This window comes from Leopardus geoffroyi, chromosome B4 (assembly GCF_018350155.1).
Source record: "Leopardus geoffroyi isolate Oge1 chromosome B4, O.geoffroyi_Oge1_pat1.0, whole genome shotgun sequence".
Classification (NCBI taxonomy): Eukaryota; Metazoa; Chordata; class Mammalia; order Carnivora; family Felidae; genus Leopardus; species Leopardus geoffroyi.
Genome location: NC_059341.1, coordinates 82,595,242 through 82,622,265, shown reverse-complemented (window position 1 = coordinate 82,622,265; position 27,024 = coordinate 82,595,242). Strand labels below are relative to the sequence as shown.

At 36.2% G+C, this 27,024-nt stretch overlaps 2 pseudogenes; one reads left to right on the top strand and one right to left on the bottom strand.

The window, feature by feature from the left end:
• Positions 1 to 1,991: 1,991 nt before the first annotated feature.
• LOC123590741 lies at positions 1,992 to 2,932 on the bottom strand (annotated as a pseudogene).
• Positions 2,933 to 17,263: 14,331 nt separating this feature from the next.
• On the top strand, positions 17,264 to 20,091 carry LOC123591852 (annotated as a pseudogene).
• The last annotated feature ends 6,933 nt before the right edge of the window (positions 20,092 to 27,024 follow it).

Below are 27,024 nucleotides of genomic sequence, written 5' to 3'. Positions count from 1 at the left end.
ATATTAAACCTATCACAATCTACCTTCATTTGAAGATATATCACTTCATATAATTATATACATACAGTATATACACAAGTCATACAAGCGTGACTTCTATGTTTACTCTTCTGCCTTTATGCTACTGCCCTCATACATTCACTTTTACATATGAACTCCACAAAATAGTGGAGAAATTGCAAGTCTTGTGACTTTTTGGTAGGAATGTAAAATGGTGCAACCATTGTGGAAAACATTATAGAGATGCTTCAAAAAATTAAACATGGAATTACCATATGATCCAACAATTCTACTTCTCAGTATATACCTAAAAAAATTGAAAGCAGCAGATTAAACCAATATTTGTACACCAATACTCATAACAGTGTTATTCACTATAATCAAAAGATAGAAGCACCAAAATGTCTACTGACAAATGAATGGATAAAGAAAATGTAGAATATACATGCAAGGAAATGTTATTCAGCATTAAAAAGTAATATAATTCTGACACATGCTACAACATGGATGAAATTAAAGACATTATGCTAAGTGAAATAAGCTGGACACAAAGGTAAATTATTGTATAATTCCACTTAAATGAACTACCTAGTATAGTCAAATTGGTGGAGGCAGAAAGTAGAACAGTGGTTGCCAGAGGCTGGATATAGGGGTGATGTGGTGTTATTGTTTAATGGGTGCAGAATAAAGTTTGGAAAGATGAAAAACTTCTGGAGAAAAATGTTGCTACCAATGATATTAGAGAAATCACTGTGTTCTTTTCTAGGATTTTTATGGTTTCAGTTCTCACACTTAGGTCTTTAATCCATTCTAAGTTTATATTTTTGTATGGTTTTAGAAAGTGGTCCAGTTTCATTCTTTTACAGGTAGCTGTTCAGTTTTCCCAGCACCATTTGTTGAAGAGACTGTCTTTTCTTTATTCTTACCTCTTTTGTTATAGATTAATTTACTTAAGGTGTGAGTTTATTTCTGGACTCTCTATTGTGTTCCGTTGATCTCTGTATGTTAACTAACTGGAATTTAATAAAAACTTAAAAAAAAACGATGAAAATGAGTAGCACTCTTTGTTACCTAATAGAATTTTATTATCATTTGGGGTGAATGTTGGTGGTAGGAATAGCAGGGAAGGTAGGAGATGAGATACCCTACAAGATCTTGCCATCTAGCTTAGACATGAGACAAGCACCCATTAAATGTTGATTTGTAGAAATATCCATAATACTTTTCAGTCTTCCTATAAGTAGATGGGTTTTGTCACCCCTTGAATGTTGGCTGCCATTATGGCTTGCTTTTACCAAGTGGCTGCTATCATGGAATGTTTTAGTGGAAAATGAGGAATATAAGAACTGTAACTTTGGTTGTTTATTTTGAAGTATCTGGAGACCTTGCAGAAAGAAAAGTGATTATCTCAGGATTTTAAATTTCCATCTCAAGGTATGAAAAAAGAGTTAGGAAACTATGACTTCCCTAAAAAAAAAAAAAACCCAAAAACCTGTATCTCCTGTAACTACAGGATTGAAACTTTTGGAAACCCAACCAGGTCTAATCTTGTGGATGAGTTAATTTTGATGCAAATTGAATTCAAAATCTCCAGGGGTTACTAGAGGGCACAGGTTAGTAGATTTTACTGAAGCCCCAGAGAAGCAGACACTTATTATCCTGTTCAAGGGTTTGATCTCTTCTTGTCTGAAAAACATGTAATGACCTCTTTTGAGGTCATTTAAACTTGTTCAAGACTCACCCCACTTTATCTCATTGCTTGGTGTCCAACAACAGACTCAAGTTCAAACAGACTCCAGGGTATTGTAAACACACTATGACCTAGAAAAAGGTAATATATACACCAAAAAAAACTTGGAGACAGTAAATTTGTATCAATAAAAACCTGTGGAATATCTATGGGAATAGATCACAAATGTTTTGGAATCAGGATAAAGTGAGAAGTGACGTTAGATATCTATTTTTTTAATTTAAAAAATCTTTTTAGTTTTTTAATCCTTTGAAAGAAATGCCATCTTTTTAATTGAGTATTTGAAGGCTTGTTTGACTTGCTTATTCCGTAGTGTGTAAATGAAAGAGTTTATCAATGGGATAACTGAGGTTTTGAGCAATGACACCACCTTATTAATGGCAACTCCTTCCTTTGCTGGTCTGATATAGATGAAGATGCAGCTTCCATAGGAAGATGGAGACTACGATCATGTGGGAAGAACAAGGGAAGAAAGGCTTTTTTCTTTGCTGAGCTGAAGGGAGTCTTACAATAGTCTTGATGATGTATGTGTAGGACATAATTACACAGAATAATGTGACTATGAGGGTCAGCACAGCCATGATTAAAATAAGTTGCTCTACAAATTGGTGTCTGAGCATACAATCTTCAGAAGAGGAGATGCATCACAGCCAAAATGGTCAATGAGATTAGAGTTACTGAAATCTACTGAAATTAGAGTTACTCCCAGGCTAAGCGGTGGGAGTATGACAATTAACCCAATCAGCCAACAGCAAAGGACAAACATGGTGCATACTCTTTCACTCATGATGGTACTGTAGTGCAGGGGTTTGCAGATGGCCACATAGTGATCATAGCACATGCAGTTAGAAGAAAAAATTCTGTTGCTCCGATGAGGATGACAAAAAAGAATTGGATGGCACAAGCATTATAGGTAACACTTTTGTCCCCAGTTGTTAGGCTGTACAGGAATCTAGGAACACAGGCAGTTGTAAATATTATTTCTAAGATGGAAAAATTCCAAAGGAAAAAGTACATGGGTGTTTTGAGGTGAGAGTCAACCAGAGTGAGGAGAATAATGATTAGATTTCCAGCAACAGTGAAAATGTAGGTGAAAAACAGAAATACTGAAAGAAAAACCCGTAGTAGTGGGTTATCTGTCAATCCTAGTAGAATGAATGTTATTGCAGAATGATTTTTCATCACTGTCTTCAGATATATAATGAGTCTGTATTAATAAATCACAAACCTTGAATCTGAGGAATAGAACATAAAAATAATATTTCAATAGCTACATAGTGAAAAGTAGTCCAGCAGGCCAGTAGAAGCACATTTTGACACTTTTATTTGATTGTCAGTAATCTGATGTTAGAAGTGATTGCATTGTGCTTCATTTCCCTGGACTCTGCTTTACCTTGGGCTTCAGAATGTGGTTTATAGAATAGATCCCTCTGGAGTTTCATTTCCACTCCAGTTACAGGAGTGGAAAGTTTTTTTTTTAATGTTTATTTATTTTTGAGAGAGAGAGAGACAGAGCGTGAGTGAGGGAGGGGCAGAGAGAGAGGGAGACACAGAATCCAAAGCAGGCTCCAGGCTCTGAGCTGTCAGCACAGAACCCAATGTAAAGCTTGAACTCATGAACCGTGAGATCATGACCTGAGCTGAAGTTGAATGCTTAACAGACTGAGCCACCCAGGTGCCCCCAGGACCAATTTTAAAGTAGATAGAAAATACCACAAGGATTTCACAGTTCTCTAGGATTAGGGAAGCCTCGGGGATTAAGGCAGTATCCCCAATCCTCAGTGTAGAGCAGGAGATCCATGAATGTTAATAAATAGAAAAAATATGTATAAAATTTTTATTTCACCATTTGTCAGGACAGCATATCAGCAAATCATTTTCATATCCTATCATAATATAATACTATCAGTGGCTTGGTTATATTATTTTCCATGCTTTGCAACACTTGTTCCCTTCAAGTAATTCCTTAATCTCCCCAGCATCCTAGAAAAGCCTTTACTGTGTGGGTGAACTGGGAGAATTACATGAAATTTCTTGAGTCCCACATTGCTACAGTATTTCTTCTTTGCTTTCCTTTTATAATAGGCTGAAATATTTGAGTTTTTGGCTCTCCAATATATCAGTTTTATTGGCCTCTGTTTTGTTTCCTCTTCTGAATTCCCATTTAAACATCCATCTGTTGTCTAGAATCCCACCCTTCCCAAGCCCTCCCAGAACACTGACAAGTAGGATGTTCTGATATCCTTCCTAGAAAACAGAATTCTGTCCTTAGGTTTCCATGATCTGTATTGGAGTTCTGTAGTTTAACGCATAGATATTTCAGTTTCCAAATGCCTTCTAAGGCTACTTGCCATCTCTATTAATAACGTAACATCTAGATCCTCCTAGGTGGGCAGACATAGGGGAATACCACTTGGGTAAGGAGTTGCCTTCTTTGCCGTGATTCCATTCTCTGAAGACTCACTTTGCCTTTGGTAATGTCACTAATCTTGCTGCCCTTATCAATGCTCCTCAGCACTCTGGCCCAAAGATAGGCTCAGCCTGTGCTTATTTCCCCAAAGAACAGTTATTATCAGGCGTTAATACTTAACACAAATTATATATGACATGGAGAATACATGAACCTGTTTATTAGGTATGGATATTCTTAAAAGCTGAAAAATCACAATCCATTCTTATGAGTTTCCCTACAAGACTATCTCCCCGTTTTGCTTCTTTTGAGGATCCTATCAAAGAAACCATTGTCACCATCCTCCATGAAGCTGTTGAGTACTTTTTCATTTCTCACATTTCCTACCTATTCATGTAACCTTCCCAGCAATTGTGGCAATACTGTTCTTCTAAGAAGTACCAGAGCTGGAATTTGAACCAGAAACTGGATTAAAGTTTAAGTGTTTTCAGGAAATCTGTAATTTTAGGATTTGGGGCAATTGCTTATCCTTACTCAATTCTTTTTTATAACTATTTTTTTTTTTAATTTTTTTTTCAACGTTTATTTATTTTTGGGACAGAGAGAGACACAGCATGAACGGGGGAAGGGCAGAGAGAGAGGGAGAGAGCTCACCAAACTCCACACCCGAAAAACAAATGATCCAGTGAAGAGATGGGTAGAAAACATGAATAGACACTTCTGTAAAGAAGACATCCAGGGGCGCCTGGGTGGCGCAGTCGGTTAAGCGTCCGACTTCAGCCAGGTCACGATCTCGCGGTCCGTGAGTTCGAGCCCCACGTCGGGCTCTGGGCTGAAGGCTCAGAGCCTGGAGCCTGTTTCCGATTCTGTGTTTCCCTCTCTCTCTGCCCCTCCCCCGTTCATGCTCTGTCTCTCTCTGTCCCAAAAATAAATAAACGTTGAAAAAAAAAAAAAAAAAAGAGAAGACATCCAGATGGCCAACAGGCACATGAAAAGATGCTCAACGTCGCTCCTCATCAGGGAAATACAAATCAGAACCACACTCAGATACCACCTCACGCCAGTCAGTGGCCAAAATGAACAAATCAGGAGACTATAAATGCTGGAGAGGATGTGGAGAAACGGGAACCCTCTTGCACTGTTGGTGGGAATGTAAACTGGTGCAGCCACTCTGGAAAACAGTGTGGAGGTTCCTCAAAAAATTAAAAATAGACCTACTCTATGACCCAGCAATACCATGCTAGGAATTTACCCAAGGGCTACAGGAATGCTGATGCATAGGGGCACTTGTACCCCGATGTTTATAGCAGCACTCTCAACAATAGCCAAATTATGGAAGGAGCCTAAATGTCCACCAAGTGACGAATGGATAAAGAAACTGTGGTTTATATACATAATGGAATACTACATGCCAATGGGAAACAATGAAATATGGCCTTTTGTAGCAACGTCGATGGAACTGGAGAGTGTTATACTAAGTGAAATAAGTCATACAGAGAAAGACAGATACCATATGTTTTCACTCTTATGTGGATCCTGAGAAACTTAACAGAAGTCCATGGGGGAGGGGAAGGAAAAAAAAAAAGAGGTTAGAGAGGGAGATAGCCAAAGCATAAGAGACTCTTAATAACTGAGAAAAAACTGAGGGTTGATGGGGGGTGGGAGGGAGGGGAGGGTGGGTGATGGTTGAGGAGGGCACCCGTTGGGATGAGAACTGGGTGTTGTATGGAAAGCAAATTGACAATAAATTTGATATTAAAAAAAATAAGAACTGGTAAAAAAATGGAATAAAATACTTCTCATACTTATTCCCAAACTAGTCCTTTGGAAAATGTGTCTCTGTGTATACTCCCACCATTTGTAAATAAGAATCTCTATTTTCCAAAGCCTTGGGGATTTGGGAATTATTATTTTGAGTATTATTTTTAATATTTTTTCCTAACATGATAATCCTGATAATTGTTTCACTGGCATTTTTCTTATAGGGAGGTACATCACTTTATTCTAAATGGTTATTTCAGTAAAAAATCATCATTACATTTCCCTGATCTTTTAATGTTTTAAATTAATAATAAATGTATTATATTACATGTTTTGTTATTTGACTGAATTCACCAGTAAAGAAAACAATGAACATCAGAGGCTCCAAATCTTACAATGATGTTTAACCTAATTAACATGACATTAATTACTATGAGTTCTTTTAGGACTGAGGGAGCCCAAGAGATGGGCTGGAAATGTTCAAGGATAATTTAACCATTTAGCAGGATGTTTTAGGTGGGTGGTTGCCCCTTTGAAATTATTTCTAGCTCTTGTGTTCTAAGAATCTATGAAAAAGGGAGAGAGAATTTTTGATAGCCTTTTTTTGGTCTTTCTCATTATAGCACAACAGTGACTACACTCCCCCCCCCCCCCCCCCCCACCAGTTGTGTGTGTGGCTGGCTGGTCTTACCCTTAACTCTGATCTTTTCCAAGAACACTGCTCAAGAATCATGTTCAGATTCATTACTATGTTATAATAAACAAATGGCAGCCCAGAGATTACTTTTCAGATCCTTTCTGCACATGAAAGTACTTTTGTACTCAGATTTTGTAGCAGAAATATCTAAATTCACTGTCTTTTTTTTTTTAAGTACACATGGAACCATTCATATGTATTTTTTTTTAACGTTTATTTATTATTGAGAGACAGAGAGACATAGAACATGAGCAGGGGAGGGGTAGAGAGAGGCGGAGCCACAGAATCTGAAGTAGGCTCCAGGCTCTGAGCTGTCAGCACAGAGCCTGATGCGGGGCTCAAACTCACAAACTACGAGATCATGACCTGAGCTGAAGTTGGTCGCCTAACCAACTGAGCCACCCAGGCGCCCCTAAATTCACTGTCTTTACCCAGGGACAGCTTTTCTACACCTTCTACGATTCCAGTTCCTGAACATTTAGCCACAAAATGACAAATGTTTCATACTTACTTTCTGGTGGTTCCCATCATTTTTGGGGAAATTTAACCCTAAGTTCCTTCTTGGGTCTGAGAAACACTGGGTACTCGTGGCTATAATTTTGAGTTAACTTTGGCATACTTTGAAGCCCCACATAGTCTTCTAGGTTAGAGTGTCTGCAAATGCAAGATAATATGCAGTGGCATAGGGAATGGCACCCTTTGCTCTTATCATCACTAAGTCTAAAATGGATCTGATGAGAGTTCCTATCTCTCTTTAAGCTACCAAATAATATTTTTCCTGAATTCTGTGACTGAAAGAATGGACAAACAATGCTAAGTAAATGTTAGTAACTCTGCCTGGCTGTGGAAGTGAACATGGCCTGACCTCTCTGCAAAGAAATGGGTTGCTCTATAAATTTTCATTAATAGAAATGACATGTGCTTTATTGGTTTTATCTGCTCAAGTGCACAGGGAACAACTAAGTGGAAAAATGAAAATGTCCTTGGTGACTATTCAAACCACTAATGAATCTATGGTGAAATTAACTTTGGCAAACAAAACAAAACAAAGAAAAACAAAGAAAAAAACTTAACCAGCACCTGTGGGGCAGTGTCCACAGAGGTAAGAAATGTAATCATAATAGTATCAGCGGCAGCAAAAAAAAAAAAAAAAAAAAAAAAAAAAATGTCAGATGATGAAATTATTCTCACCATGTTCTTTTTACCCTGTTGAAATGCTGGGAACCATCTGATGAGTTCTGTTGTAGGACATACTCATATGATCTACTCAAGTCACTCTTCCCCATCTGATTATTAATTTTTGTTTTTTGAATATATTTATTTTACTTTTCAGAGAGGGAGAGAGAGCATGAGCAGGAAAGGGGCAGAGAGACAGGGAGACAGAGAATCCCAAACAAGCTCCACACTATCAGCCCAGAGTCTGACGGGGGACTCAATTTCTGAACCTGTGAGATCATGACCTGAGCCGAAACCAAGAGTCAGACGTTTAACTGACTGAGCCACCCAGGTGGCCCCATGGGTCCTATTAAAGCAGAACTAATTATCATTCATATATTCATTAATCACTGCTAATTCATAAGTCAACTGCTGCTATTTCAAACTCAAAACGTGAAGGGAACTTGCTAAACCCAAAGATGTCATTCAGCTTACCAAGAATACAGGATCTGGGTATGTTGTGCTAAGTAACCACCATTTTATCCCAAGTCCAGAGATCACCCCTCAGCCTTCCACAATGCTCAGCAGGGCCAGCTTTTCATAAAGCTCAGTAGCTGAGAACTTGAGAAATCTGAGCTGGCATCAGAGAATCCACATGTGCATGTAAGTGACTTGCTGACTCGTAGCCCCTCTCTCCACCCAAAATAATAAAAAAAAAATTCTGTATATCCCTATAGAATTGCAGAAGTCACACTTACTGTAGAAATGCCTTCAGATCTTTTACAAATGTGGGTCAGTTATCAAGAGAGAAGGGCAAGCCCTCACAACAATATTAGAGCTTCCTTCTATTGGGAAGGAGGAAATAGGGGCTGAGGTGGGGAAGGAGGGTCCAAGGGAGGTAAGACAGGCTTGGGAAACGGAGACAGGGAAACATTCACGTGGGTCTCTTTCTGCACTTCCTTTTTTATCCTATTGGTCTATTTTTCTGTACTATTGCCAATATAATTCTGTTCTTTTTCAGGGGTGTTTGTCTAGTTTTGGTTCTCTGAATTTTCATATAAATTTTAGAATCAGATGATCAATTTATAGGAAAATAATTTGCTAGGATTCTAATGGAATTTGTTTTAAATTGAAGGGTCAATTTGGGAATAATTTACATTTTTAGTTTTTAATTAAAAAAATTTTTAAAGTTTGAGAGAGAGAGAGAGAGAGAGAGAGAGCATGAGCAGAGGAGGGGCAGAGAGAGAGCAAAAGAGAGGATCCCAAGCTGACAGCACAGACCCTGATGTGGGGCTCCATCCTATGAACTATGAGATCATGACTGACTGAGCCACCCAGGTAGCCTAAAAATTTACATTTTTATTTTATTTTTTATTATTTATTATTTATGTATGTATATATTTATTTTTGGTGCAAAAATGTGGTTTATTAAAGCACGGACATGACCTGTGGGCAGGAAGAGCTGCCCCAGGACCATGAGGAGAGATTGGTTATATACTATGGAGTTGGGGAGGTAAAGTCCAAGGGAAGTTTCCAGTGAAATTTCCATATGCTAAAGAAGACTCATAGGATGCTGGAGGCCTAGCTATTGTCAAACTAAGGTTGTTTTTCCCTCTAGCAAAGCATTAACATTAAGACAGTAAGGAGTTACTGGAGAAATGTTTTACTTTGCCTGCCTCTAGTATCTGTCAATGGGCTGCAGGTTATAAGGAAATTTAGTTCTATCTGCAATTTCTTTCTGTCTTTGTTTCCCATATCACTATGGAGGGGTGATGGAGACTTAGGTCTTGCAGGACTGTGATCTCTATCAGTTAACCATTTGTTTTTCCCTTTGTTCTTGGGCAGCCAGGAGTGCCTGAGGAGTATCACAATATCCCATTGGTGGGAGGTTGCATCCTGTCAGCTTGCCTTATCCTCCCTCATCAATAATTTTTTAATAAAGTAACATTATGTATTAGTTAATGCCCTCCCAGGAGATGAAAATACACATAAAATGTTATGAGAAGCAAGCGGGGAGCAGGGAGGGGGGGAACCATTTAGGTAAACATTGAACTTCCTCATTTTAGAGCTGTGTTAATCTCTTTACAAACGTGCTTTCAATTTTACTTGATTGTTTTAGCAGTAGCAACTTGAACCTTCAAAACCCAGAGCTCTGTGTAGCAACTGGTGGTAGGGGGCTTTTCTCATTAGACTGAGAGACCAGGAGACTTCACACCTCTCCTCCGGGCATTAAGGGGGTGGATGTTCTGCAATTACCAATTCAAGGAAGAAACAAAACAAAAGCAAATACATTTCAGCACGGGCTTGCCCTACCCAGATTTTACTGAGGTCTTTTATTTTTGTCTTTGGTTGTTGTTTGTTTTTTGGTCTCCAGCTCCAGTCCAAGGGCATTTTAGCACTATGGTTCCTCTTTTCCACGCCTAGAAGAGAAAACTCACAAGAATATGGTGCCCATGTTTTCTTCCTCCACTCACTTCTAATCAGAATGTGATTAACTGGTTCAATGATCAGTCAAGATGCTGCGCTGCAGGTTTTTCCTCTCTCCTTTAATCCTCCTTGCTTCCTCACTGGTTATTAGACAGCTGTTAATATTAAACAAAGTGATTTAATCACCTTCTGCATTTTATAAGCTCTACCTTTTTCTTTCTTTTTTCCTGTAGCAGATTTAAGGCCGCTTCTTAGTAGAGACCTGGCCCTGTTCTGAACATTTGGAAGAAACAGTTTTTAAATATAACCTACCAGAGTGATTCCTACACAGATGCTCATCCAAGCTGCTTAGTAACCCAGACAATACCACAGTCATCACACTCACGTGCTCCAGAAAGTTTCCAACTAAAAGAAAAAAAAAAAATCATTACTTAGCCCTGAAAGTCAGCACCTGAAAACAACAAATTAATTGGGAATTGGACACAGGTGTTTACAAAGAGGTTCAAATGCTCTCTAATTAATTTTAAAATTTTGTCTTAATTTAAAAAATATAAATATTGGTAACTTTGGTAGACAGAATAATGGCCCCCAAAGATGTTCATGTCCTAACCGGTGCATATATTACCCAGAACCGGTGCATATATTACCTTGTTTGGCTGGAAAAAAAAGTCTTTACCTATGTGATTAGGTTAAGGGTCTTGAGATGGGAAGATGGTTTTCGGTTATCCAGGTGGGCCCAATGTAATCACAAGGATCCTTATAAGAGTGAGGCTGGAAGCCGGAAGTGGGTAGGTGTGTGGTTGGATGTAAGTGCGTGCGTTGGAGCGTTGCAAGGAAGCAGCCATGAGCCACGGAACACGGGAGGTCTTTGGAAGCTCCAGAACCGTAAGAGAACAAGTTTGTGTTGTTTTAAATGCTAAGGTTGTGGTACTGTAGCGGTGAGTCACACACAGAGAGTTGGGACATTTAGGCTTTTCTTTCCAGGAGGCAGCTTTCTTCGTGCTGGCACAGGCCTATCGGGCTAAGACCCAAAAGGCTAAGCCCCAAGCATAGCAGGGTGGGAGGTTGCCTATTGTACAATTTTTGCTTCTTTGTCTCTCATATATGGTAGCATACAGTCGTCAATTTATATTTTTAGAGTAGTGACTGTTCCAATTCATTAACATGGTATCCCCCTTCATTTATTTGGTTATTTTAAAATTTCAGTATTTTATAGTTTTTTCTTTCGGGTGCGTATGTGTCTGTGTTTAGAATTGCACATGACTCATTAGATAAAGTTTTTATCTTCCCAGTTTTCATTCCTATATAAGAAGCAAACATGTTTAGTGAGTACTAATTTTGTATTCATGAACTTTAAGTTGCCTTATAAATTCTGAATTTTTTTCCTTAGATTATTTTGGATTTTCTACATAAAAACAATTTCATTTCTAAGTAAACTTAGTTTTGTGCATTTCTTTTAAGTTCTTCTATTTCTTTATTCCTTTCCCTCGATTTATTGTTCTGGCTAGAGCTTCCAGGACACTGCTAAGTAGAAGTGATGATATCAAATATCCTTGTCTTATTCCTGATCTCAGAAATAAACTATAAACATTTCAACGTTAAGTATGATGTTTGCTAGATATTTGTGGGAATATGGGTATAGTTTATCAGATTAGAGAAGTTCATTTTTTATTTGTGAAAGGGTTTTATCATGAAAAATATGGAATTTTATCAAGCTTTTTTGAAATTTATTGAATCATATGATTTTTATATTCTATTAATGTGGTAAATTACATTAATTTTCAGATCTCAAATCAGCCTTGGATCTTAAGAATTAATAAAAATTTATCTTGGCTTATCATCTTATTTTTATTATTTTTATTTTTTTAATATGAAATTTTTGTCAAATTGGTTTCCATACAACACCCAGTGCTCATCCCAACAGGTGCCTTCCTCAATGCCCATCATATCATCCTTTTTATATATCATTGGATTAATTTTGTTAACATCTTGTTTGCGAATTTTGTGTTTGATCATGAGTGAGATTATCCTAAATATTCCCTTCTTGTAATGTAATTGACAGTTTTTTTTAAGAAAGTTTTATTGATATGTAATTCATATACCATGCAATTTACCCATTTAAAGTGTACGATTCAATGGTTTTTAGTATATTGTGCCACTATCACCATAGTCAATTTTAGGATATTTTTGTTGTAGTGTGACCTAAAATGGGAACTATCCTGCAGAATATGCTGTATGCCCCCCAAGAGGAATGTGTATTCTGTTGCTGTTGGGTGGAATGTTCTGTAGAAGTCTGTTAGATCCATTTGCTTTGTAACGCTATTTAGATCATCTGTTTCCTTATTGATTTTCTGCCTGGATGTTTTATCCAAGAATTTGGGGTATTGAAATTTCCTATTGTATTTCTGTCTATTTTCCCCTCAGTTTTGTTAATATTTGATTTATGTATTTGGGCACATGTATATTTATAACTTACATTTTCATGATGAATTTTTTGAAATATAATTTATTGTCAAGTTGGCTTACATACAACACCAGTGCCCACCCCAACAAGGGCCCTTCTCGATGCCCATCACCCACTTTCCCCTCTCCCCCACCCCCATCAACCCTCAGTTTGTTCTCTGTATTTAAGAGTCTTTTATGGTTTGCCTCTCTCCCTCTGTTTGCAAATATTTTTTCTCTCCTCCCTTCCCCCATGGTCTTGTGTTAAGTTTCTTGGGTTCCACATATGAGTGAAAACATATATCTGTCTTTCTCTGACTGACTTATTTCATTTAGCATAATACCCTCCAGTTGCATCCACGTTGCTGCAAATGGCATGATTTCATTCTTATTGTCAAGTAGTATTCCATTGTATATATAAACTACATCTATATCCATTCTCAGTTGATGGACATTTAGGCTCTTTCCATAATTTGGCGATTGTTGAAAGTGCTGCTAGAAACATTGGGGTACATGTGCCCCTATGCATCAGCACTCCTGTGGCCCTTGGGTAAATTCTTGGCAGTGCAATTGCTGGGTCATAGGGTAGTTCTATTTTTAATTTTTTTGAGGAACCTCCACACTGTTTTCCAGAGTGGCTGCACCATTTGCATTCCCACCAACAGTGCAAGAGGGTTCCTGTTTCTCCACATCCTCACCAGCATCTATAGTTTCCTGATGTGTTCATTTTAGCCACTCTGACTGGTGTGAGGCGGTATCTCAGTGTGGCTTTGATTTGTATTTCCCTGATAAGGAGTGACATTGAGCATCTTTTCCTGTCAGTTGGCCATCTGGGTGTCTTCTTTGGAAAAGTATTTCTTGTCTTCTGCCCACTTCTTCAATGGATTATTTGTTTTTCGGGTGTGGAGTTTGGTGAGTTCTTTATAGATTTTGGATACTAGCCCTTTGTCTGATATGTCATTTGCAAATATCTTTTCCCATTCTGTTGGTTGCCTTTTAGTTTTGTTGATGGTTTCCTTTGCAGTGCAGCTTTTTATGTTCATGAGGTCCCAATAGTTCATTTTTGCTTTTAATTCCCTTGCCTTTGGAGATGTCATGTACTTAACACTTACGAACTATACTCTGAAACTAGTTGAGATGGTAAATTTTGTTATATATATTTTACTAAAATTATAAAAAGTGAAATAAAGCATAAACAAAACAAAAATAAAAATATTGAGGGTAACCACAAATCATACAAAAACATAGTTAAATCTCTGAAAGTGAGCAATTCGAAAGAAAACTAGTAAAGTCACTATTAAAATATTTACCTCTGTTAATAAACAAATTTGAAAAATAGAACAGCATGGTTCATTTTAAAAGTATAAAGTGAGAAGAATATATATGAAAAATATGTAAGATTCAGATAAATATACACTTTTTCTGAATATATCATGAGATTCTATGCTAAAAAAATAAAGCGTGGCATAAACACAATTAAAGACCAACAAAAGAGTGGGGAAAATATTTGCAACACACATAACAAATTAAATTGTTAATATGCATACAAGTAGTAATGCCCACTTCTAGGAAATCCTGTAAATAGACAAAGATGTTCAAGAATGCATTTTGCATCACAGCTGATAGTTGATTTAAAAAGAGACAACATGAATTTATAATAAAAATTGTAGAACCATTTGATCAGTTCAAAGTAGTTATTTTTTATAATGGTGAAAAAAACTTTTTAGAAATTACAAAGTTTCAACTGTTAGGATTGATTTCTAATTATGATGGAATTCTCCAAAAAGAAATATTACATGGTACCTAAATGATACAAATTTGTAATTATTGAGATAAAAAGTTTTAAGTTTTTAATTATCAAGTAATCTGAAAAATATGTAAAGAGTGTTTCATATTTTAAAATATAACAATATGAATATATTTACATAGGAAATTTCTTGAAGGCTGTAATCTGAGATATTAGGGTGGTTATTACATTAAGTTTAACTTGTCTATATTTGTTTATAATGAGTCATTTAAGGTAATAATGTTACAGAAGGAGAAAAGGGGTAACTGTATTCTGTCAGCAGCTATTAGCAGCTATAGATGTTGTTGAATAAAAGGAAGAAATGGTAGACTTGCTCTTTTTAATTTGGTTTTTATTTTGTGTAAAAGTCCTGTGTTGAATATCATTGTCGAATCTTCAGGTCTCTGAGGACATGGTCCCCAGTCCTACATGTTTCAGGATCTTTGCCAAAAGATTACACAAAAGATTCATTAATAACATTGGAACCCAATTCACCTGGGACTTGTGTTTATTCACTCATGTTTGGCACATAAAACAAACATCAATCTTGATAAAATTCTCATTTTTATTGATTTTGGAAGGTTCAAATATCAGGGCTATGTAAACCAGAGGGAATTCTTGGTTTATTCTCCCAGACTTTGGAGTAGCAATTACCTTTCGAAATAGCACAAATACCTTGGTAGGAAGGTCTTGGCCACATGTTAGAAATGAAATGATTGGATAATCAATACCATCCCAGAGCTGTCTGTGAGGTGAGTCTGGGTCCATGAGTAAGAGCGACCAGAAGTCCACATAAAAGCCCATACAAACATAATCTTCATTTTTCTAATCCTCACGATACTCAGGGATAATCAACTAAAACCATTATGTCTATGGTTTTTGAGAGACTTAGAAAATTATTTTCTTAGAAACAGTTTCATATGTCTTGCCAAAATTAGATGGAATAGTTAATTGAATTATAGTTAAAAGAAACAAGAGTTCATAATTTTTTAGTTGATTGAAGATATTCATAAGTCTGGGTTTGTGCAGCATTGAATATCAGGTCACCTAAAAATATGTGAAATAAAGGACTTCAAGAAGCAGCCCTGAATTGCAGATTATCTGCTGATATAAGTAAGGTTACCCTTCACTCTAAGATGCTCAGTTCTCTAAAAGACCTAAGAAGTAAATAGGTGTGAATCAAACAAGGGTGTCAATTTGTTTTTCAAGATATTTAGGAGCAAGGACATGATCTAGTTTCCAGAGTTGTGTCAGGCATCAATTACATGCCTCAAGTATGAGGAAAAGAGGGGCTGGTGGACTATATATGTAATCCTTTTCTATATCTGGAGTCTATTATTTCACTTACTAAATCTACTGTTAATATTCATTTAATCTGTTGTTACTTGTGTGATACTCACATTCTTGGGAGTGCTTTCAGCTCCTCCTAAAACATTACAGCAGTCCTTCATCTCTTTAATGGAGTCTAAACACTGGGAAATTTACTCTGGGAAATGGGCGGGTGGTGTATAGACAGTATCTTCCACTTCTGGAAGAAAAGAATACTTTAAAGCAATCAAATGAAGCCTTCACATAATCAGTTACTTGGAATTTCCAAAAGAAATTATGGGTTTTTTTTCCTCCCAATTTATTGATGGCCTTAAACAAGCTTTGGAGAGTGAAATAATTTCAGCTGGTGTTAATGTAGTTAGTTGATGTTGGCTGAGGAACAATCCCAGAACAGCTTTTGGTCCAAATCCAGAATTTAAGTTTATTTAATCTCTGGTGTTAATGTTTCTGATAAGTATATTGAGGAGGCATGAGTGGAAACCGTGAAAGGAAAGGTATTTCTGTGTCAAACACAGTGATAACACTTCTTGCCTTAATGTTGGTATTATATATGGGCTGACAGATCGGGCATGGTGTGATTTAAATGCCACTCAGAATATTTTCCCCACCAAACATTAAAGCCAAAAAGAGTTCCCTAAATTAGAGTCAGGGATATGGAAAAAGTAAGAGGTGTCAGATTAGTTTTAAAATTGAGTCAACGTAATAATATAACATGATCTAGGTCTGAGGGCAAATATCATCTTTAACTCTATATCAGACTCCTTTAATTTTGTGGTTATTCCATTAAACAACATAGAAATCGTATTTCTGACACTTTTTTTTTTAACATCGTCTATTAAGCATAGGGAGTAACAAACCACATAGAAAGGTCATAAATGTGGTTTGTTGTAATTTGGAAAAACTCCTTTGAAGATCCAAGCAGGATACAGGAATGAGTCACTAAGAGCCAGTTACAGGTCAGAATCAGCAAACAGATGGAGAAATGGGGAGGGGAAAACCATAGATGATTAGATGACAATGTTTTTTCCAGGCAGGTAGTCCATGTAAGATGACTACCACATAACTGGCTCTCACTATGGTGTGTTTTTAGAGTCCATCTTTGTAGCTCTATCTCACCAAACAAAACTTACCCCTTGTTAGAGTCAGGGAAACAGCAAAACTAAGTGAAAGTACTGGCAATGTCAAGAGAATTTCAAGATAAGTCTAAACTAAGAAACAATATAGCTTGATATCAATTGTTAATATATAGCAATAAACATTAGGTTTTGGTCTTTGTATAGCAGAGTAAGACAAGGATCAATAGAAATACAGAAAAATGGGGCAATCCGTTTTGAACAAATTCATCTAGAGGGAATGTAAAATTTCCAGGGGCAGGTGTCTAACATTCAAAGATCATTATCAAAAGGCACATTTTGAAATATCAAATTTTATGTGCTAAGTTGAAGTCATGGGATTTAATCAGTTCTCAGGAAAAGCACATACAGAAGCAGCTAAGAGGATTTAGGGATGAGGTGTGAGAAATATCAGTGTTACAAAGGTGAGTAGGGGAAGAGATAATTACAAAAGAGAAAACAGAAGGGTGGGGGGGAGCCCAACCAGGAGTGTGGATATCATGCAAACAATGTGTCAAGAACCTCATAAAAAGGAGTGATTGACAAGGAAAAGTGCAAATAAAATGGCTACACTTCACTGGTACTTAAATATCAGGGAAACTCATCAAGAATAGTTTCAGTGGAGTGGTGTGTTCAGGAGCTGTATCATAAGGAAATGGTTGGAAGTCAGGAATCAGAGAAAATTATTAGAAGCTAAGGATAGAAGTTCGATTGGTGAATGCATTTAATACTCAGAGCTGATTATAACATCAGTGACTTGCTGAGAAGGTCTAAGTATTTCAGTCAGACAAATAGACTGAATTGGAAAGCATTAAGGCTATTCTTCAGTTGTGTACAAAACATTGTCTCACTTATTAGTGAATTTGGTGTGTATCAAAATGTTCTCTGTTTTGCACCAAAGTGGGGCAATCAGTAAAAATCAGATAAGGGCAACAAAAATTTGAGAAAATCATGGTAAAGATCTGGGAAAGAATTTTTTATTTTATTTTTTAAAAAGTGTATTTTTTTGAGAGAGAGAAAGCAGAGGAGGGGCAGAGGGGGAGGGAGAGAGAGAGAGAGAGAGAGAGAGAGAGAGAGAGAGAGAGAGAGAGAATATCCTAAGCAGGCTCCATGCTGTTGGCACAGAGCTTGGCATGGGGTTGGAACTCATGAACAGTGAGATCATGACCTGAGCCAAAAACAAAAGTTAGATGCTTGACTGAGCCACCAAGGTGCCCTTAGGAAATAATTTTTTTATATGGAAAAGGTCTTTTGTAGATTAATTTTAGGTTTGGTCATGGCAATGGAACAGTGTCCTTAGCTGCTTGGTAGATGGATATAGAAACATCTTGTGCCATAACCACTTCTCATGTGCTTTCCATTTATCCAGGAAAAAAAAAAAGCTTCAAGCAGATATTGAAACGGAGTAAAATTTCAATTAGTGCTAAGGGAAATATTCTTAGAAAAAAAGATTCCCTGAAGTTTATGATTTCACTGCCATCAGGCTTCGAAGAATAAATCTATTCTAATGGGTAAAGTTAAAGTCCAGTGTAAACTTCAAAATCATAAAAAATTGTTTTACTTGGACTATAAAGAATCCCTAGATTTATGTTTCTCAAATATAGATCATGACCATTTAGTAGAATATGAAGTCAACTTGGTGATTTTGCATTTATTTTTGATGAGATAAATTAGAATAGAAAGCATCAGAGAGCAAGGTAGATTTTTTTTTGGACATTTTTTAATTTCAGTAATATGCAAGTGTGTGTATCTATGTGTGCATATACACTGGACTGCACTATAAAATGTGTATCTTACCATAAATTGTGGTCAAAATATTTGAAAGCTAAGTTTCAAGCATATTAAATGACATGACAACAGAACTGAGAGCATGAATTATTTAAAAAATGTTCATTATCAAAGAAAACAAAATACTATGTGTAAAGTACATTGTTTGGCTTTTCTAAACAAACCCATTGTAACCTTGTTTTTATCCTCTTCTTAGCTCTTAAGTCCCTCAGTTTTACCTGAATATTGGGCAGAAGTCAGGACCTAGGAATCAGAAACCATACTTCCCTAACCAGTTGCATCCTTCTGGGATTGACAGATAACACTCAACTACAGATTCTCATTTTTTTTTTTTTTTTTAAATTTTTTTTTTCAACGTTTATTTATTTTTGGGACAGAGAGAGACAGAGCATGAACGGGGGAGGGGCAGAGAGAGAGGGAGACACAGAATCGGAAACAGGCTCCAGGCTCTGAGCCATCAGCCCAGAGCCTGACGCGGGGCTCGAACTCACGGACCGCGAGATCGTGACCTGGCTGAAGTCGGACGCCTAACCGACTGCGCCACCCAGGCGCCCCTACAGATTCTCATTTTTATATTTCTACTTATCACCTACATGTTGAGTGTAACCAGAAGCCTGACCATCATCATTCTCATATTAATGGATTCTCACCTGAAAACTGCAATGTACTTTTTTCTCCAAAACTTTTCCTTCTTAGAAATGTTATTCACTTCTGCTTGTATTCCTAGGTTCTTGTACAGTATATCAACAGGTGATAGGACTATTCCCTGTAATGCTTGTGCATGCCAACTTTTTCTGTACAGATCTTTTTGGTGTAACAGATTTTTTTTCTCCTTGCCTCCATGCTCTTTGATTGATACGTAGCCATCTGCAAACCCCTTTGTTACATGACCATCATGAACCACAGGGTGTGCAAAAGGCTTATCTTCTGTTGGATGAATACTTTGACCATTTCCCATCACTTAGCTTGGGATTGGACCTGGAATTCTGTGACTCTAATGCCATTGACCACTTTGCCTGTGATTCTAACCCTATTCTGAAAGTCTCATGCTCAGACACATGGTTCCTTGAGCAGATGGTTATTGTCTGCTGTGTGTTAGTCTTCATCATGACTCGTGTGTGTATGTGTGTGTGTGATTTTGCTCTACCTGTATACCATCAGAACAACTCTAAGATTCCCCTCTGCCCAGAAAAGGACAAAAGCTTTTTCTACCTATTCTTCCCACATTATTGGGGTTTCTATAACCTATGGCAGCTGCTTCTTTGTCTCTATCAAACCTTCAGCAAAAGATGAAATGACCATTAATAAGGGAGTGTCTATACTTCTTCCATTTCCCCCATGTTAAATCCATTTATTTATACTCTGAGGGACAAAGAGGTGAAACAAACCTTTAATGACTTAGTCAAAAGATTTATGTTGTTCTCAAAGAACTAGGGGAATGTTGAAGTCAGGATCCCTAAGCATATTTTCAATTTTTATCCCATTTTGTCTCTTCCTGATCTAGACTTGGGTTTCCATTCAGCACTGACTCTAATTGAGTCACCCTTTGCATCTCCTTAAAAGCCAACCTCTTTGAGAATGATAATCTTTATTAAGAAAAAATGAGAGTACTTGATTCAGGAAATCTAAGCATGACCTCACTCTTAACCTTTCTTTTACCAATGCTGAAAGGATTGGGAAATGTATCATAAAATACTGGTGCGATAGTACACATCATTCCTCCAGAAAAAACCTACTCAGGAAGAGAAATAATATTAAAAAGAATCAATACTTTTCTAAGTGTAACAAGCAAAAAAATTTTCAAAACTCAAAATATATTTTAAAACAAGGAATATCTATAAAGATTTAAAATTTCAAAAAAGCATTTACTGATGAAGAAGCTTTAAAATCACCAAGATTCACATATTTTGTTGGATGGATCCAATCCAATATCATTTATTTAAAAACTGTCAAAGGGACATGAATTAAATTAAGATGAAGGGAGAAAGGCACTAGTAATTCCTACTAAGGAATTAAAGCCTGCATTGAAATTACATAAAACAGATTGATACTGACATACTAAATGAAATGTTACATCTTGAATGTAGGGTATTTAAATTAAGCAAACAGATAGCATCAGGTCCAAGGGAACTAATAAGGCTAGAAGAGTGATAAATAACCAACAAGCCAAATATACTACGAATGGAGAAGAGAGAACATATGAATATTAATATCAATACAATGATTTGCTTTTTAAAAATGAAATCTTTAGTCATTTCAGGGGTGCCTGGGTGTCAGTCAGTTAAGTGTCCGACTTTGGCTCAGGTCATGATCTCATGGTTCATGAGTTCGAGCCCCGCATCGGGCTCTGTGCTGACAGCTCAGAGCCTGGAGCCTGCTTCAGATTCTCTCTCTCTCTCTCTCTCTCTCTCTCTCTCTCTCTCTCTCTCTCTCTCTCTCTCTCCTCCCCTGCTCACATACTCTGTCTCGGTCTCTCTCTGTCTGTACCTCTCAACAATGAATAAGCATTAAAAAAAAATCTTTAGTCATTTCAAGAGTCAAAAATATGGACCTGATGATAACTCTCAAAGAAAAATCAGCATTTAGTTAAATTTTCCCCCAACTTCTACAGTTCATTAAAACTTCCTTTGATCCTTGTTCTTTTACTTCAGGCCACGCTCACATTGTGGCCTGTGTAGGCAGGGGTTCCCCCCCCCCCCTTTTTCTACTACCGCATTCCCAGGGTTTTCCCATGGAAATGACATTCCCACAAGGAATCTTTATCTTACTGTTCCACTACCACCACCACCACCACCAAGCCTGGTGAGTCCTACCCATTATACTATCATCACCACCTAGCTCCTGCTCTCATAATTCTTATCAAACTACAATGTCAAGTTTCTTGCCTTTGTTCTACTCTAGATGGCAAACACCTTGGGGAATGTCTTTATTCCACATGCTAAAATACGTTATTCCTGGCACTGAGACAATTATTAATCCCATAGTAGATAACCTTCCAATATGGTGATTTGATACTTCTGACAATGCAAAATGAGAATTTTTATGTGAAGATAAAAAATACAAAAGTAACATTTGACATTGATTTGTGAACAAAGGATGAAAGACATGGCTTGTAGGAGCTATCCTGTTAAAATATCTATTTAAAAATTTCTGAATGAAATTGAAGGAAAGTCACAATTTACTGAAAATTTATAATACTGAGAAACCTGAACATATCCCTGCAAATTATATTTATAGTCATAATTTGTACTGGAGAAATGTAGAGAAATCCAAGTTTAGAAAAATGTTCTATCACTTACTAGCAAGAGTTCTAGGATTTAGAGCTAGTTTTATTGATTTTTGGAAAGATTCTGTTCAAGTAAATGCATCTGCTTTTCCAGGGGCAGCAAGATGATTTCAAGGAACATCCCAAGAAATACCTTCCAGTACTAAAATTGAGAAAGATTTATATCATAAACAATGTACAAAGATAAAAGTAACATGGGATGCATTATATATATACATATGCATTATTAATACTATGTTAATAAACGATATTAATATAAATGGATAATATACTATAAAAATAAGATAAAAAAATCAGATTACCACTAAGATATAGAAATAACAAATGGGAATGGAAAAAGAAGCAAAAGCAAGAGAAGAGGAGAAAAGGAAAATGGCCTTATAACCTGGATCTTCAGCTTCACTGAGGAAAGCCTGGTTCTAGGCTTTTTTTCTTGGTGTTAATTGTCTGTTTCATGACAGAGCCTCCTACTGTGAGTCCATAAGGAGACGAAAGGGCCCTGCATGAATATCTCAAGATCTTAGAGTGCTTAAGAGAGAGGTTCTCCAAGTTCAGTCCCCATTTGTACCAAAAGTCTTTAGCAACCTTCCAAATTTCAATCAGGCAAAAGCACTGGGGCAGCCATCCTCACCCTATGGGTATGGTTTAACTTCGGATTTCTAAAATATTTAGCTTCTCTGATTTTTTGGTTCTGCCATAACCTATGCTACTAATTCATCAGCCTAAATCTAGGAGATACATATACTTCAGTTAAGATTTAATCTTTGCTTTTTTCTCCACATGGGAGTTTCTTAGACTACCTACAACACTAAGATGGGGGAATAGAGTTTAACTTCTGAATAGCAAGAGCTCAGTATCTAAATTTATATAAGTGCTGTCACATCATGATTTTTGACTTGTTTAACCAAAGGTGAGACATCATTTTCTATACAAGTCTGGTTAATCTTCTGAGCTCTCTCTCAACCTGGTCATATTTGTAAATGTTGTCCATGATATTAGTTTTCCAAACCATAACATGGCTGCTAGTTGGTATTAATCACATGTTTCCTCAATATGTGTTCCAAACAAATTGGGAAATAGGCACAGAAGTCAGACGAGTATAAAAATTTGCTTCATTCATGATAAGAGTAGATTGAAGAACATGAAGAAGATGAGTTTGTTTAAACTGGTCTGATTTACCTGCTAAATTAGAACCTGAACATTTCTGAAATCTCTAGGTGAGGACATATTACCAAAGTGAGCTAACTCAGTGGCAGATGGAGGAAACAGGGCAGTGTGCTTGTCTTATATGTAGCCACTCACGAGCAATGATTTTTACCCCAATCTCAACGAGCAGATAAATTTTGTAGAAAATGATCCAGCAATCTAGGTTTTAAGTCACTCTCGAATGGGAATTTTTAAAGATTCACATAAGGAGACAAGATCTAATAATTATAAACATATTAAAATTATTTTTCTCTATTTCCCCTTACTCTTCTATGTTTTGGTTGGCATTTCATCTTCTGTTTCACCCATAAATTCATTGCATTTTATGCCCAAGTTTATCAGTAGGTGCATCTAACTGTTAAGAAAATTTTCTTTTACCAACCATCAGGCCAATATCAGCATTATCAATAAATTGTAATAGTTTCTCATATCCAGTGTGTATTTTTTCACAATTAAGGTGTTTGAATCAAAATCCACACATCATATTTGGTTGTTTTGTTACTTACAACTTTTTTTATTCCCTTATAGTCCTTTCATTTTTCCCCCCTTGCATTGACGGATAAATGACAGCATTTGTAGTGTATAATGTCTTTGGTTAAATGATTGCTTCCTTATAGACTTGTTTTTTCATTACCAAATTACCTCTTATATGCTAATTATATTTATTGATTACATCTAGATCTGTATTTTTAGCAAAAAGTTGATAGAGGAAGCTATATGCTTCTTATTGAATTACATCATGAGACTTGTAATGTCTGCTTGACCTACTTTCAGTAATACGTAGATTGATCAGTGTATCAGTCTTGGCACCCTGATATCTGTATTATAAATATCAATATTTGACAAATCATTTTTAGTACATACTGACACATTGTCTAGATCTATTATTGCATTAAGAGGTCCAAACCGTTGTATCCTTTGATAGCACAGCCAGTAGAGTGGAAGACTGAGGGTTAAAGAGGTCCAAACCACTGTTTTATTTTGTATTTCTGGGAATTCACAACTTTTTTGATAAACTATTTGATTACCTGAAGTACATTATATACAGGCAGAGAGGATAAACATTTGATTCTTCCCCTTGGCTATCAATGTTTTGTTGTAGTAATTTGATGTCCTGGCAACTTCCACTGATGATCAGTCGTTTTCCTTTTATAATGCTATACACTCAGGGATTTTTATATATTTGATAGGTTTCTATATGTTACAGTCGTTATTATATTTTTTTATGCTCGAATTGTCTCATTTTAGGCTAGTAGGTACAATCCAAATTGGTTCCTGTGTCTTCATGATATACATATATATATTTGCTTCCTGTTTTTCTGTCACAAAAAGATGTTCCAGGCTCAGTTCATATGTTTCCTACCCCTAAGGTGGAAAGAGTTCTTTCTCTAAGAAGACCTGGTTCCTTTCAGTGGGAAATAGTATTTAGAAACTACACCTTGCTACCAGCATTGTTTGCAATCTAACATGAATAATGGGCCCCAATTAGTGCCAAAGAATTTACACCATTTAATTCAACAGTTTTAGTTTCTGTTCTTAGAATGCACTCAGAAAATGAACTCTATCTTCGTAGTTCTACTTATTAATAAGTGGCTCAATATACTACATATATTTGCAAAACTTGATAGCTGCTATATTTTCCATAAATTTAAATATGTCCATTTAATAACTTGTGTAAGGCTTAAACTGCTTTAGATCTAAGTATTCTACTTCTATATAGTGTTTATATCACACTTTTTAAAAAGTTTATTTGAGAAAGTATGAGCAGGAGAGGGACGGGGTGGGGGGGTGGAGAATCTTAAGTAGGCTCCATACTCAGTGTGGAGCTCCACGTGAGGCTTGATCCCATGACCCTGGGATCATGACCTGAGCTGAAATCAAGAGTCTGACACTCAAGAGTCAGACACTCAACTGACACAGCTGCCCAGGTTCCCCTGTATTACATTTTTATATGCAGAGTTAATCAACTATTTGATTGCAAATACAGACTGATCTTGGAATCAATACTAGATCGTAAATACTTCTTTATATCTTGCATTGTAATACTATCCCCACTATTACTGTATGTGGAAATGTTCATTTGCCAGACATTCAGATCTACTTACTATAAAATACACATTTGTCCTAGACTTAATTTTAAACATAGCCTTAGGTAGCTATTTTTTAATCAAATTGTGTTTTATATTTTCATCCCCTCATGATTTTAGTAATCAATATTGAAATAATTTTAGGAAATACTTAAGTATTTTAGCTATTTTTTTACAGAGCAGCTAGGTATAAATACACTAAAATTTAGTTTTGATTTTGACAGGCATTCTATATGCCAAAGAGAAATATTTTGCACCTTAGGTTTATTATTGACATATGGGGTTATAGTATAGAACATATTTTCAAACTCATGTCATGTATGCTTTCATTTTTGTTTTATGAACAGAGCTAAATTGTTAACCTCACATAAGTTTCCAAGAGAATAGGATCTAAGAAATATTTTCCCCTACTCTCAGATACTCCTGTAGACCAATTAAAAATTCCAAAGAATAATATAGGAGATTATGCCCAAAAGGAAATAATAGAACTTCAAATGCAAGTATTAATATATTTTGTATAAGCCAATTTTAGAGGCAATATAATTATCTTCTGCAGAGACTCTAAATTTGACCTCTGACATTCATTTGATTTTTTTTTCTTCAATAAGTTATACACATCAGTCTTTATCTTAGGGAATGTGCATTACTGTTTTCACATTTTCTTTCTCACATTTCTTCAAAGTATAGCAATACTTTACATTAAAACAACTTGGTTAACAAGAAGAAGAATTTCCTGATTTTTCTGAGAATTTATTCTATATTGCTGTTTTTACCAGTAACATCACCAAAGAAAGGCTCAATTAACTGGAATAGAATATTAAAGTGCATTTTAGGTGTGCTTGGGTGGTTCATTTGGTTAAGTGTCTGACTCTTGATCTCAGCTCCGGTCTTGATCTCAGGGTCATGACTTCAAGCCCCATATTGGGCTCCGTGCTGGGCATGAAGCCTACTTAAAAAAAAAAAGGGCAATTTAGCATTTATGGGAAAATGATCATTACATTCAAATAAGAAATGTTTTTGATACAGAAAATAGGTTTAATCAGGAAAATTCTGTGGAACAGGTAGAATATACTTTAACCTCTATAGTAAGGCAATGAAATAAATTCTTACATTGTAATTCAATTCACTGGCGTAGGTAAACATCTCTTTCAGGAATTCAAAATTTTAGAAATTTAATGAACATTTTCAGTTGGGATCATATAGAATCTGATTATTATTTTCTCATTTATGACATATACAAGGATCAAAAATTATTATCTTACAGAAAGAAAAGCATTTTGTAAAATTATTATAAATTTTCTTTGACTTTATAATTTGTGCAATGTGCTCACACGTTAAAAAATGGCATTTATGAAACATAATATTCTCCATAGCATAAAATGCTATCTATTATCAGTGAACTGTTTTCTTGATTGAAAATTGACTTTGTGATGTTTCAAATATTCATTTTTGTCCTAAAAATGATTCCTATCACAAACATTCCATTTACATGCCATATTCTGGAAAGGCTTCTAACATGAAAGCTCATACAGAGACTGATTAGACATTTGTTTCATACAGTATGATCTGTGAAAAATCACATTTAAAATTCTGCATTTATGAAATCAATAAAGAAACAGATTTGGGGAATAGAATTTCTAGCCAGAAATAATAGCATGGAAGGAGTCCCAAAGTGGGCTGAAATTGCTAATATAATTTGAAAATATATACAGAGTAAGACAAAATAACCCAAGATTAAAAGGGCAACATTTTCATTCATTTTTCCCTTCATACGTTTTTAGAATTTTC